Source organism: Macaca fascicularis, chromosome 15, assembly GCF_037993035.2.
Source record: "Macaca fascicularis isolate 582-1 chromosome 15, T2T-MFA8v1.1".
NCBI lineage: Eukaryota > Metazoa > Chordata > Mammalia > Primates > Cercopithecidae > Macaca > Macaca fascicularis.
The window spans coordinates 92,378,868-92,392,959 of NC_088389.1; the positions used below are offsets into that span (position 1 = coordinate 92,378,868).

Sequence of the window (14,092 nt, forward strand, 5' to 3'; positions counted from 1 at the left end):
CCCCGGAGGCAGAGGTTGCAGTGAGCTGAGATTGCACCACTGCACTCCAGCCTGGGAGACAGAGCGAGACTCCACCTCAAAACATGAAAAAAAAGAAGCTTCTTCACTTCTGCCTGGTATCTCACACTCATTTAGGAGCACTCTTGGAAAAATAAAAAAGGGTAATGTGACAGAAATTGTACGGCTTGGGATCTACATGCTAAATCCTGGCTTCCACCCCTCCTTCCTGGTCTTATGGTCTCAGAATCTTAGGCAAGTCACTTCACTGATCTGGAATTTATTAATGTGTTTGAAAGTACTGGGCACATAGTAGGCCCTTTGTAAATATTAGTTTTTTTCTGCCTATAACTGGGATCTGCCAGGAAATACATGCTAAACTCAGGAAGGGAAATTGGATTAAGAGTCCTTGTTGAGTGCTGTAGGGGAGGAAAAGTAATTTTCTCTCAGCATTTCACTGTTCTTAGTTGGAATGAACCCCTGTAAACAAAAACCAGATGAATGAGAGAAAAACAGAAGTTCATTAACCTAAATATTTTCTGTATATAGGGGAGACATGCAGGGAAAAATGAGTAAATCTCCCAGAGTAAAAAACAATCTCAAAGAGGTGGCTTTGAATTCAGGCTTCAATACTTGAGACAAAGAAAGAAAGGTGTGGGTACAGTCCTGGGGGAGGTGACCAGGAAAATCAGCTAAAGGGTAAGGTTTGTTGCACAGATTTAAGTTGATGCATTCTCCATCGATTAGTTTCTAGAGGGTGCTGTGGCCCATGCCAGTAATCCCAGCTCCTCTGGAGGCTGAGGTGGGAGGATCTCTTGAGGCCAGGAGTTCGAGACTGGGCCGGTGAGGATGGTGAGATTTACCCCCACTACTACACAAAAGACAACATGGATCAACAGATGTTTTCTTCTAGCCATAAGACAATGACAATCTCTAATGAGGTAAAATAGTGGTACATGAAAAGTATATGTAATTTTATAAGAAACTCATGTCAGCTAACTATATGGTAAAGTTAGGCTACCTTCTTTCTTCTAGATTCTCAGATACGTAAGAGCTCAACCTAAAGATTCTCAAGTTATTAGAATTTAAACAGTTCAAGCCAGCTGTGCAGAGGGGATTTTTGAAACTTGTGGAGGCCGGGCGCGGTGGCTCAAGCCTGTAATCCCAGCACTTTGGGAAGCCGAGACGGGCGGATCATGAGGTCAGGAGATCGAGACCATCCTGGCTAACACGGTGAAACCCCGTTTCTACTAAAAAATACAAAAAAACTAGCCGGGCGAGGTGGCGGGCGCCTGTAGTCCCAGCTACTCGGGAGGCTGAGGCAGGAGAATGGCGTGAACCCGGGAGGCGAAGCTTGCAGTGAGCTGAGATCCGGCCACTGCACTCCAGCCTGGGTTAGAGAGCGAGACTCCGTCTCAAAAAAAAAAAAAAAAAAAAAAGAAACTTGTGGAGAAACTATCAACTAATAGGAATTACTCCCCAAATCATGGCTGTAATGAGCTTTAGATGTGTTCATTTGACATAAGAGAGGAAATCCGTCAGAGTTCAAGCTGGAAAACAGAAATCACTCTGGGTATTTCAAGCAGAGGGTTTGAACTGGGGAATCAGGTGTTTATAACAAGGTTGAAGAACAGGATGTCAAGGGAAGCTTCTAGGTTTACAGTGTTGCTGTGATGCTGGATGTCAGTCAGTTGTGGCCGTCACACAAGAAAAAACCCCCCCAAAACATAAAACAACTAAACTGATATTTCAACCACAGCCCACAAGAGTGGGCCAGGACATGTATCCTGAGCCTAAACAGTTTGACTGTTGGGAAAAACACTCTTCCCTGTACACTTTTTTTTTTTTTTTTCAGACGGGGTTTTGCTCTGTCGCCCAAGCTGGAATGTAGCGGCACGATCTTGGCTCACTGCGACCTCTGCCTCCTGGATTCAAGTGATTCTTCTACCTCAGCCTCCCGAGTAGCTGGGATTACAGGCACCTGCCACCATGCCCGTTTCATTTTTGTATTTTTAGTAGAGACAGGGTTTCACCATGTTGGCAGGCTGGTCTTGAACTCCTTACCTCAGGTGATCCACCTACCTCGGCCTCCCAAAGTGTTGGGGTTACAGGCGTGAGCCACCGCGCCCGGCCTCTTTCCTGTATTCTTTCACACAATACTTGTGATATCAGATGTGTGGGGGTTTTTACCACCACACCAGGCAATTCTATGGCAAACACCAACTGGGTGGCCACTTCAATTCTGATACTATCTAACTGGGGATAGTGTCAGATCCCACAAGTTAAGGGCTCAGTCCCACAAGCTGCCTCCACTTCAGACACCAATTACAAGTCCCACTTTCGACCTACTGGCTATAAATTGGGGGTCCCACGATCCCCTTCTAAGGTTCAATAATTTGCTAGCATAACCCACATAACTCAGGAAAACACTTTATTATATTGACTGGTTTATTGCATAGGGTATTATAAAGGATATGGATGAATAACTGGATGAAGAGGTACCTAAAGCAAGGTCCAGAAGGGTCCCAAGCACAGGATCGTCTGTCCCTGTGTACTTGGGGTGCACCACCCTCTCATCACCTCCACCTGTTCAACAACGTGGAAGCTCATAAAATCTTGTCTTTCAGGGTGTTGTGGAGCTTAATCTCTAGCTCCCTTCCCCTCCACTCTTTCCTGGAGGTTGGTGGGTGGGCTGAAAGTTTCGACCCTCTAACCACTTGGTCCTTCTGGTGACCAGTCCCATCTTGAGGCTATCTAAGGGCACCCATCTTAAGCCACCTTATTAGCATAAACTCAATTGTGATCAAAAGTGGTCCTTATAAATAACAAAAGACAATCCTAGCACTCAGGAAATTCCAAGGGTTTTAGAAACTTTGTACCAGGAACCAGGTACAATATTTCTTATTATACCAGAATTCCCTTCTAAACTAGATATTTAAATAAGAACCAGAGTGTCACAGTACTCAGAATCATATCAAGGGCCAGGTACCATGGCTCATGCCTGTAATCCCAGTACTTTAGGAGGCCCAAGTAGGAAGGTCACTTGAGGCCAGGAGTTCAAGACCAGCCTGGGCAACAAAGCAAGACCCCTGTCTCTACAAAAATATAAAACAAAATAAAATAAAAACAAAACCCAAAGAAACAAAAAACAAAATTGTATGAAAAATCAACTCAAATGAGAAAGAAGAACAGATGGAAATTTTAGAACTGAAAAATATAGTCATATAAATAATTAAAAATCCAAATCTATGACTGGGTTTAACAGTAGAATGTAAAGGACAGAGGAAAGAATCAGTGAATGCATATGTAAAGCAATAGCAATTACCCAATCCGAACAAGAGAGAGAAAACAGAAAAAAATGAAGAGCTCTTCAGGGACATGTGGGACTACAACAAAAGATCTAACATTCATGCTACCGAAGTCTCAGAACAGAGGACAAAGAGAGCAAGGCTGAAAAAGTAATCAAGAAATAATGATTGAGACTGGGCGCTATAGCTCATGCCTGTAATTCCAGCACTTTAGGAGGCCCAGGTGGGCAGATTGCTTGAGCCCAGGAGTTCAAGACCAGCCTCTGTCTCTAAGAAAAAAAAAAAAAAAAGCAAAACCAAAGATGAAAACAAGTCAGGTGTGGTGGCATGTGCCTGTAGTCCTTGAAACTGGAGAGGCTGAGGTGGGAGGATTGCTTGAGCCCAGGAGTTTGAGGCTGCAGTGAGCCACAATCACACTACTGCACTTTAGCCTAGTGACGGAGCAAGACCCTGTCTCCTAATGTAAGAAAACAACAACAACAACAACAAAAGGCCAGGCACAGTGACTCACACCTGTAATCTCAGTGCTTTGGGAGGCCAAGGTGGGCAGATCACCTGAGGTCAGGAGTTTGAGACTAGCCTGGCCAACATGGTGAAATCTCGTCTCTATTAAAAATACAAAAATTAGTCGGACATGGTGGTGCATGCCTGTAATCCCAACTACTGTGGAGGCTGAGGCAGGAGACTCACTTGAACCCAGGAGGTGGAGGTTGCAGTGAGCCAAGTTCATGCCACTGCACTCCAGCCTGGGAGGCAGAGTGAGACTTTGTCTCCAAAAAAGAGAGAGAGAGAAGAAATAATGGTTGAAAATGTCTGAAATTTGGCAAAAAATAAATAAATGTACAGATTTAAAAGCTCTAAATGAACATCAGACAACATAAGCCTAATGAAATCCATGCTAAGTCACATCACAGTCAAACTTGGCATGAAGGCCGGGCGCGGTGGCTCAAGCCTGTAATCCCAGCACTTTGGGAGGCCGAGACGGGCGGATCACAAGGTCAGGAGATCGAGACCATCCTGGTTAACACGGTGAAACCCCGTCTCTACTAAAAAATACAAAAAACTAGCCGGGCGAGGTGGCGGGCGCCTGTAGTCCCAGCTACTCGGGAGGCTGAGGCAGGAGAATGGCGTAAACCCGGGAGGCGGAGCTTGCAGTGAGCTGAGATCTGGCCACTGCACTCCAGCCTGGGTGACAGAGCTAGACTCCGTCTCAAAAAAAAAAAAAAACAAAAAAAAAACAAAAAAAACTTGGCATGAACTTCAAACTCTTGAATACCAAAGACAGGAAGAAAATCCTGAAAGAAGCGAAAGAGAACTGATATCTATAGAGGTTAAACTATTTGAGTGACAACACATTTCTCATTGAAACAATGGAGGCCAAAAGGAGGTGGCACGGCATTTTTTTTTTTTTTTTTTTTTTTTTTTTTTTTTTTTTGAGACGGAGTCTCACGCTGTTGCCCAGGCTGGAGTGCAGTGGCGCGAGCTCGGCTCACTGCAAGCTCCGCCTCCCGGGTTCCCGCCATTCTCCTGCCTCAGCCTCCTGAGTAGCTGGGACTACAGGCACCCGCCACCGCACCCGGCTAATTTTTTGTATTTTTAGTAGAGACGGGGTTTCACTGTGGTCTCGATCTCCTGACCTTGTGATCCGCCCGCCTCGGCCTCCCAAAGTGCTGGGATTACAGGCTTGAGCCACCGCGCCCGGCTACACGGCATTTTTGAAGTGCTGAAAGAAAATAACTGTCAACTCAGAATTCTATATCCCACAAAAATATCCTTCAATAATGAAGGGAAATTGAATCATTCTCAGTTGGTCGCCAACTTTTAAAAAAATGTCTAAAAGAATTTCTCTAGCTGGGTGAGGTGGCTCACGCTTGTAATCCCAACACTTGGGGAGGCTGAGGCGGGTGGATCACCTGAGGTTGAGAGTTTGAGACCAGCCTGACCAACATGGAGAAACCCGGTCTCTACCAAAAATAGAAAATTAGCCGGGCGTGGTGGCGCATGCCTGTAATCCCAGCTACACAGGAGGCTGAGGCAGGAGAATTGCTTGAACCTAGGAGGCAGAGGTTGCAGTGAGCCAAGATCGTGCCATTACACTCCCGCCTGGGCAACAAGCATGAAACTCTGTCTCAAAAAAAAAGAAAGAAAAGAAATTTGTCTAGACAAAAAGCAAATGACAAAAGAAGGACTCTTGGAACATCAGAAAAGACTAAGAAACAATAGTGAAAAAAAGTATAAATACAATCAACTTTCCTTCTCTTGCATTTTCTAAATGCATCCTTAAGGGATGCATTCCAATATCCCTAGTCAATGCCTGAAACCTTGAATAGTACTAAACTCCATATATACTATTTTTGTTTTTCTTTTTATTACTTCTTTTTATTATACTTTAAGTTCTGGGATACATGTGCTGACCGTGCAGGTTTGTTACATAGGTATACATGTGCCATGGTGGTTTGCTGCATCCATCAACCTGTCATCTAGGGTGTTTTTTTTTTTTTTGAGACGGTGTCTTGCTCTTGTTGCCCAGGCTGGAGTGCAGTGGCACAATCTTGGCTCACTGCAACCTCTGCCTCCCAGGTTCAAGCGATCTTCCTGCCTCAAGCCCCCTAGAAGCTGGGATTACAGGCACACACCACCACACCCAGCTAATTTTTGTATTTTTAATAGAGACGGGGTTTCACCATGTTGGCCAGGCAGGTCTTGAACTCCTGACCTCAGGTGATCCTGCCACCTTGGCCTCCCAAAGTGCTGGGATTACAGGCGTGGGCCACCGAGCCCAGCCCCATCATCTAGGTTTTTTTTTTTTTTTTTTTAGACGGAGTCTCGCTCTGTCGCCCAGGCTGGAGTGCAATGGCGCAATCTCGGCTCACTGCAAGCTCCGCCTCCTGGGTTCATGCCATTCTCCTGCCTCAGCCTCCCGAGTAGCCGGGACTACAGACGCCTGCCACCACGCCCAGCTTATTTTTTGTATTTTTAGTAGAGACGGGATTTCACCATGTTAGTCAGGATGGTCTTGACCTCCTGACCTCGTGATCTGCCTGCCTAGGCCTCCCAAAGGGCTGGGATTACAGACATGCCCATCATCTAGGTTTTAAGCCCTGCATGCATTAGATATTTGTCCTCATGCTATCCCTCCCCTTGCCCCCACTCCCTAACAGACCCCAGTGTGTGATGTTCCCCTCCCTGTGTCCATGTGTTCTCATTGCTCAACTCCCACTCACTTATGATTGAGAACATGCAGTGTTTGGTTTTCTGTCCCTGTGTTAGTTTGCTGAGAAAGATGGTTTCCAGTTTTATCCATGTCCTTGCAAAGGACATGAACTCATTCTTTTTTATGGCTGCATAGTATTCCATGGTGTACGTATTATTAAGTCAAGGACTTTCACCTTTTCATTTAAAGGAAGTGCTTTACAGCTTCTCTGTGGCATATCCAAATTGCTAGCATCACTATTCTGAAATTTTGGGCCATTATTAAGTAAAACACAACACTGCAATATCCTGACGGTCAATCTGAGAATGGGACAACTGAGAAGGCTGCAAAGCGATTGAGGGTGCACAGCATAAGGAGCATGGATACACTGGACGAAGGGATGAATCACATCCCAGGCACGATGGGGCAGGACAGTGCGAGATTTTGTCATGCTCCTTGGAACAGCGCGTAGCTTAAAACTTATGAACTGTTGGCCATGCACGGTGGCTCATGCCTGTAATCCCAGCACTTTGGGAGGCTGAGGTGGGTGGGTCACCTGAGGTCAGGAGTTCAAGACCAGCCTGACCAACATGGAGAAGCCCCATCTCTACTACAAACACAAAATTAGCTGGGCATGGTGGCACATGCCTGTAATCCCAGCTACTCAGGAGGCTGAGGCAGGAGAATCGCTTGAATCCGGGAGTTGGAGGTTGCGGTGAGCTGGGCTCATGCCACTATACTCCAGCCTGGGCAACAAAAGCAAAACTTAGTCTCAAAAAAAAAAAAAAAAGGAGGAAGAAAAAAAACGACTTATGAACTGTTTATTTCTGGAATTTTCCATTTATGGTTTCAGAAGGTGGTTGACTGCAGGTAACTGAAACCATGAAAAGCGAACCCACAAATAAGGGGGTCTACTGCACTCTTCTTCAGGGGCAGTCTGTGTATTGCAGCACCTTCAGTTGTTACTCTGAAAGCCCTGCTGGTGCTGTGGCACGTTTTGGAAACAGGGTGTGTTCTATAATGTTCCAATTAAATATTGGTATTTTCACAGCCCTCTGTCTTGGGCTATGAACTTCACAAGCGTTTTTCCAGTGATACAGTTCCTTTCTTTTCTGCCCTGTACTCTCTCTCTGGCTGCAGAGTCGACGGTTGATTTCCTCTAAGCCCTGACCCCTGTTTATTCTGCTTTGTTTTATTTTTCCTTCATTATGTAAAACAAGAAGGCTGGAGGAGGCTAGAGTAGGAGGCATTCCATTCCTCAGCTGGGATAAAGCTCTGGCAAAGTCCTTCCCTTCGGAGAGTAGGCTTTTGCTATGAAGAAAGCTCTGGATATGCTCCTCAAACCTGTCCACACTCAGCCTTCCTTAATTTATCAAAAATATTACCATTAACGTGTTCCTACCTAATGTGTCAAAAAATTTTATTGATTATCAATCTGTTCATTTTTTTTTTTTTTTGAGATGGACTCTTGTTCTGTCGCCCAGGTTGGAGTGCTGTGGTGCCATCTCAGCTCACTGAAACCTCCATCTAGTAGCTTCAAGCGTTTCTCATGCCTCAGCCTCCTGAGTAGCTGGGACTACAGGCACAAGCCACCATGCCCAACTAAGTTTTGTATTTTTAGTAGAGATGGGGTTTCACCATATTGGCCAGGTTGGTCTCGAACTCCTGACCTCAAGTGATCCACCCACATTGGCCTCCCAAAGTGTTGGGATTACATGCGTGAGCCTAGCCTTTATTATTATGTATTTATTCTTAAGACAGGGTCTTGCTCTGTCACCCAAGTTGGAGTGCAGTGTCAAAATCATAGCTTGCCAAAGCCTCAAAATCCTGGGCTGAAGTGCTCCTCCTGCCTCAGCCTCCTGTGTCCAGCCCAGAGTGGTTTTAGATATGTAGGGTTTACCATTATCTTAGAGTCAGGTTCTAGTAATCCACCCAATGCCTGGGTATTTTTGTTTCCTTAGTAAATGGCCACAGGTATCTTTGGGGAGTTCAGGAGGAAGATTTATAGTATATACTCATAGCGGGGTAAGATCTTTTTTCCAGAGTCCTTCTTCAACATCCCCTTCATCTGGGTCTATGAACTGTTTGAAGTCAGGGAATTGGTTGAGAAGCTGGGTCTCTCAATTTTGGTGACTTATATCAAGTTTTTGTTCACCAGATCAAATTGTGTCTTTAGTAGTCTACCCATCAATTTGTGAACACCAAAGATCCCCGTGGATCATCTGACAGGTTACCCTTCTGATCCACTGCCCATTATGACAACGTTGCTCATCTTTCTCTATTGACTAGTGCTGCCACTTGGCTTCTACCACCCCAGGATTCCACCATTAACATTAGAATCAAGGAGCCCATCTCAACAGTTCCATTATGTAACACCATCTTATACCTGTAGAGGACAGCAGCCACAGAACTGTTCAAAAACACTGGTGCTCCTCTTACCAAAGGACTTCTCAATACTCTGGTGAAGGGATTGTCCTCTGGTTTCTTCTGAGGAATACACTGAAAGGGTGGAAGAGTGTGTTACTCATGACAAATCTACTCCAACATTCCTTTCTCACCAAGACTTAGATCCTTCTCTATTATTCCAAGAAACTTCTAGTATCTTTTTTTTTTTTTTTTTTTGGAGACAAGGTCTTGCTCTGTCACTCAGGCTGGAGTGCAGTGGCACAATCATGACTCATTACAGCCTCAACCTCACAGACTCAAGCAGTCCTCCTTCCTCAGCCTCCAGAGTAGCTAGGACCACAGGGGCGTGCCACCACACCCAGCGAAGTTACATATTTTTTTGTAGGGACAGAGGTCTCATCATGTTGCTCAGGCTGGTCTGGAATTCCTGGGTCCAAGAAATCCACCCTCCCCAGCCTCCCAAAGTACTGGGATTACAGGTGCAAGCCACTATGTGCCCAGACAGAAGTCGTAGTATCTTAACCTAATTTAATGAAGGCCACTGTTAAGTATGGTTTCATCAACCAACTCAGCAAACTAAAAAGCCACTCCCGGCTGATTGAGCTAACACACTGAAACCAGAATCTCTCGTACTACAAATAAATCAATAATTTCAACTTTACATTCCTTTTTGTCTGGTTTAGAATCCACTCCCACATAGAAATCCTCTGGTGATAATATATATTAGCAACATTTTGCAATTCTTTTCTTGTATAAGCTTCTCCTCTGGTGTCAAATGTTCTACTCATCTTCTAGGGGTATGCTAAGATCTGATTCTGGTTGTGGATCTGAAAGCAAAGAAGCATTGACATTCCAGTGCAAGGTTAGTGCTTTTAGCCAAGTCATTACAGGATCTTCATGCAAGGTATGGCCAGTTTATGAAAGAGGGCAGGAGGAATGGGTTTACCTATCAAAGGAGACTCAGTGGGATTTGGGGTTTCAAGACAATAGAATTCATTCCAAGCTATAAAAATGTTCCCATTCCAAGTTCAAGGATTTCTTTTCCTTCTCTTTCTTTCTCTTTCCCTCCCTCCCTCCCGCCCCCCTCTCTCTCTTTCTTTGAAACGGAGTCTTGCTCTGTTGCCCATGTTGGAGTGCAGTGTCTCAATCTGGGCTGACTGCAACCTCCACCTCCCAGGTTCAAGCAATTCTCCTGCCTCAGCCTCCTGAGTAGCTGGGATTACAGGCGCCTGCCACCAAGCCCAGCTAATGTTTGTATTTTTAGTAGAGATGGGGTTTCACCATGTTGCCCAGGCTGGTCTCGAACTCCTGACCTCAAGAAATCCACTCACCTCGGCCTCCCAAAGTGTTGGGATTATACACATGAGCCACTGCACCTGGCCATTTCTTTCTCATTTAAGAGATGGAGTCTAACTGTTGCCCAGAATGGAATGCAGTGGTGTGATTATAGCTAGGACCACAGATATGTGTCACAACACCTGGCTTTTTTTTTTTTTTTGAGATGGATTCCCACTCTGCCACCCAGACTGGAGTGCAGTGGTGTGATCTGGGCTCACCACAACCTCTACTTCCCAGGTTCAAGTGATTCTCCTGCCTCAGCCTCCCGAGTAGCTGGGATTACAGACACCTGCCAGCATGCCTGGCTAATTTTTGTATTTTTAGTAGAGATGACGTTTCACCATGTTGGCCAGGCTGGTCTCAAACTCCTGACCTCAGGTGATCCACCTACCTTGGCCTCCCAAAGTGCTGAGGTTACAGGCGTGAGCCACCATGCCCAGTCTTGGCTAATATTTTAAATTTTTTGTAGAGACAGCCAGGCTATGCTGCCCAGGCTGGTCTCAAACTCCTGGTCTCAAGGAATGCTTCTTCCTCAGCCTCCTGAAGTGCCGAGATTATAGGACTACAGGCATGTGCCATCATGCTCAGCCCCATAAACAACTTCTGTATGTATAGCTGTGTGTAAAAAGGCGATCAGCTGCACATATATAAGTTCATTTATTCATTTCATCTTTTTTTATTCGAGACAGAGTCTCACTCTGTTGCCCAAGCCTTTTTTTTTTTTTTTTTTTTTTTTTTAAATTTTTAAATAGCTGGGACTCCTGGAACAGTACTCCCAAGAACTCATGGATACCAAGGGTTTCCAATTAATTCCAAAATTTCACATATGGTCCAATTTCATCACAGTGCCCAAGAAGTTCATCTGAATTTGTGCCATGTTACCCATAGCCAGAATTCAGAGCAATTCTGGAATCAGGCAATTTGACACCTGTAAACTGTTCAAGTCTAGGGTCTGCATCAACTCTCCCCAACTTTTTTGAGATGGGGTTTTGCTGGGCTCCCCAGGCTGGTCTAGAGAACTCCTGGGTTCAAGCAATCCTCCCACCTCAGCCTCCTGAGTGGCTAGGACTACAGGCATGTGCCATCACGCTCAGCCCCATAAACAACTTCTATATGTATAGCTCTGTGTAAAAAGACCATTGTCAACTGCACATATATAAGTTCATTTATTCATTTCTTTTCTTTTCTTTTCTTTTTTAATTTGAGACAGAGTCTCACTCTGTCGCCCAGGCTGGAGTGCAGTGGTGATCTCGGCTTACTGCAACCTCCACCTCCCAGGTCTAAACGATTCTCTGCCTCAGCCTCCCAAGTAGCTGGGACTACAGATGTGTGCCACCACGCCTGGATAATTTTTGTGTTTTTTGGTAGAGATGGGGTTTCACCACATTGGCCAGGCTGGTCTCAAACTCTTGACCTCAGGTGATCCACCCACCTTGGCCTCCCAAAGTGCTAGGATTACAGGCGTGAGCCTCCGCGCCTGGCCCGTTTATTCATTTCAAGGGCTGTGGTTCCCGAAATGTCACCAAGTTTGTTATGTTATTGTCCACCAGATTCTAACAACCTCAAATTGGGTTTCTTTTTTTTTTTTTTTTTTTTTTTGAGACGGAGTCCTGCTCTGTCGCCCAGGCTGGAGTGCAGTGGCCAGATCTCAGCTCACTGCAAGCTCCGCCTCCCGGGTTCACGCCATTCTCCTGCCTCAGCCTCCAGAGTAGCTGGGACTACAGGCGCCCGCCACCTCGCCCGGCTAGTTTTTTGTATTTTTTAGTAGAGACGGGGTTTCACCGTGTTAGCCAGGATGGTCTCGATCTCCTGACCTCGTGATCCACCCGTCTCGGCCTCCCAAAGTGCTGGGATTACAGGCTTGAGCCACCGCGCCCGGCCTCTTCTGATTTTTAAGTCTTCATTCTTTTAGACTTCACATAAGAATATTCTGATGAATGCCAGTTGTGGTGGCTCATGCCTGTAATCCCAGCCCTTTGGGAGGCCGAGGCCGGCAGATCACGAGGTTAGGAGTTTGAGACCAGCCTGGCCAACATGGTGAAACCCCATGTCTACTAAAAATACAAACAGTAGCTGGGCATGGTGGTGGGCACCTGTAATCCCAGCTACTCGGGAGGCTGAGGCAAGAGAATCGTTTGAACCCGAGAGGTGGAGGTTGCAGTGAACTGAGACCACGCCATTGCACTCCAGCCTGGGCAACAGAGCACGACTCTGTCTCAAAAAAAAAAAAAAATAGTATTCTGATGAAACTTCTGAATAAGAGGTGGAAGCTGGCTCAGGCCAAATATTTGTACTAGAGCAGAACAGGCAGGGGAGGAACAAAAGTGGAGGCAGGCCAGGTGCAGTAGCTCACGCCTGTAATCCCAGCACTTTGGGAGGCTGAGGCGGTGGATCACCTGAAGTTGGGAGTTTGAGACCAGCCTGACCAACATGGAGAAACCCCGTCTCTACTAAATATCCAAAAAAATTAGCCGGGCGTGGTGGTGCATGCCTGTAATCCCAGCTACTCGGGAGGCTGAGGCAGGAGAATTGCTTGAACCTGAGAGGCGGAGGTTGCAGTCAGCTGAGATCAGGCCATTGCACTCCAGCCTGGGCAACAAGAGCAAAACTCAAAAAAAAAAAAAAAAAAAAATGGAGGCAAAGGAAAAAACTCCCTGAAAACTCATACAATGGCAGGGAGTGAATCTGCCTCTCAGGAATCTCTTGCCTTTTTCACCCAAACATTAAGCCCTCCTGAATCTGCTTTTGGCTTCCATTATAGCCTCTGTTTGGGTTTATTCGGAAAATGAATTGTTTTGAAAAAGCACTATATAACTGTGCTTCCTCTGGTCTCACACCATACTACAACAATCAACACAAAAGACTTCCATGATCAGGCTAGGCGTGGTGGCTCATGCCTGTAATCCCAACGCTTTTGGAGGCCAAGGCAGGTGGATCACTTGAGGTCAGGAGTTTGAGACCAGCCTGGCCAACCCCGTCTCTACTAAAAAAAAAAATGCAAAAATTAGTTGCGCGTGGTGGTATGTGCCTGTAGTCCCTGCTACTCCGGAGGCTGAAGCAGGAGAATCACTTGAAACTGTGAGGTGGAGGTCACAGTGAGCCGAGATCACACCACTGCACTCTAGCCTGGGCAACAGACCAAGACTGTCTCAATGGAATAAAAAAAGAAGATGATGACTTCCGTGATCCCAAAATATATGGGGATTTCTCCCCAGGAACAAGCAAGCCGTTGGTTCTGAGGCAGACACCAGCTGGGTGCCCTCCACTTCAATTCTGACACTCTATCTAGAGATAGTGGCAGATCCCAAGGGTTGAGGGCTCAGTCCCCAAGACACCAGTTGCAATTCTAGACCTCCAGAACTTCTAACAGATCAGCTTCAAGCTGGGGATTCCATGATGCCTTCTTTGGGTTTGATTAATTTGATAGAACAGCTTACAGAACTCAGGGAACCACTTATGTCTACTGATTTTTTTATAAAGGATATTACAAATAACACAGATGAAGAGATAAGCAGGGTGAGGTAGGTATGGGAGAAGGGGTGAGGACCTTCCATGGCCTCTCTGCATGTGCCACTCCGTGTATATTCAGCTATCCAGAAGCTCTCTGAAACCTGTCCTCTTGGGTTTTTGTGTGTGTGTTGTTTTTGTTTTTTTGAGATAGAGTCTCGCTCTGTCGTCTAGGCTGGAGTGCAGTGGCACGATCTTGGCTCATTGCAACCTCCACCTCCCGGGTTCAAGTGATTCTCCTGACTCAGCCTCTTGAGTAGCTGGGACCACAGGCGCCCATCACCATGCCCGGCTAATTTTTGTATTTTTAGTAGAGACAGGATTTCACCATGTTGGCCAGGCT

General features: G+C 45.8%; 1 long non-coding RNA gene across 1 annotated transcript in view; it reads right to left on the reverse strand.

Moving 5' to 3' along the window:
- Positions 1-14,092, reverse strand: part of LOC102138429 (uncharacterized) — a 28,073-nt gene that overhangs the window by 11,197 nt on the left and 2,784 nt on the right. Inside the window, exon 2 of the long non-coding RNA XR_012424710.1 lies at positions 8,885-8,997. This is a non-coding gene — a long non-coding RNA (uncharacterized lncRNA). The remainder of the gene's footprint in view (positions 1-8,884; positions 8,998-14,092) is intronic.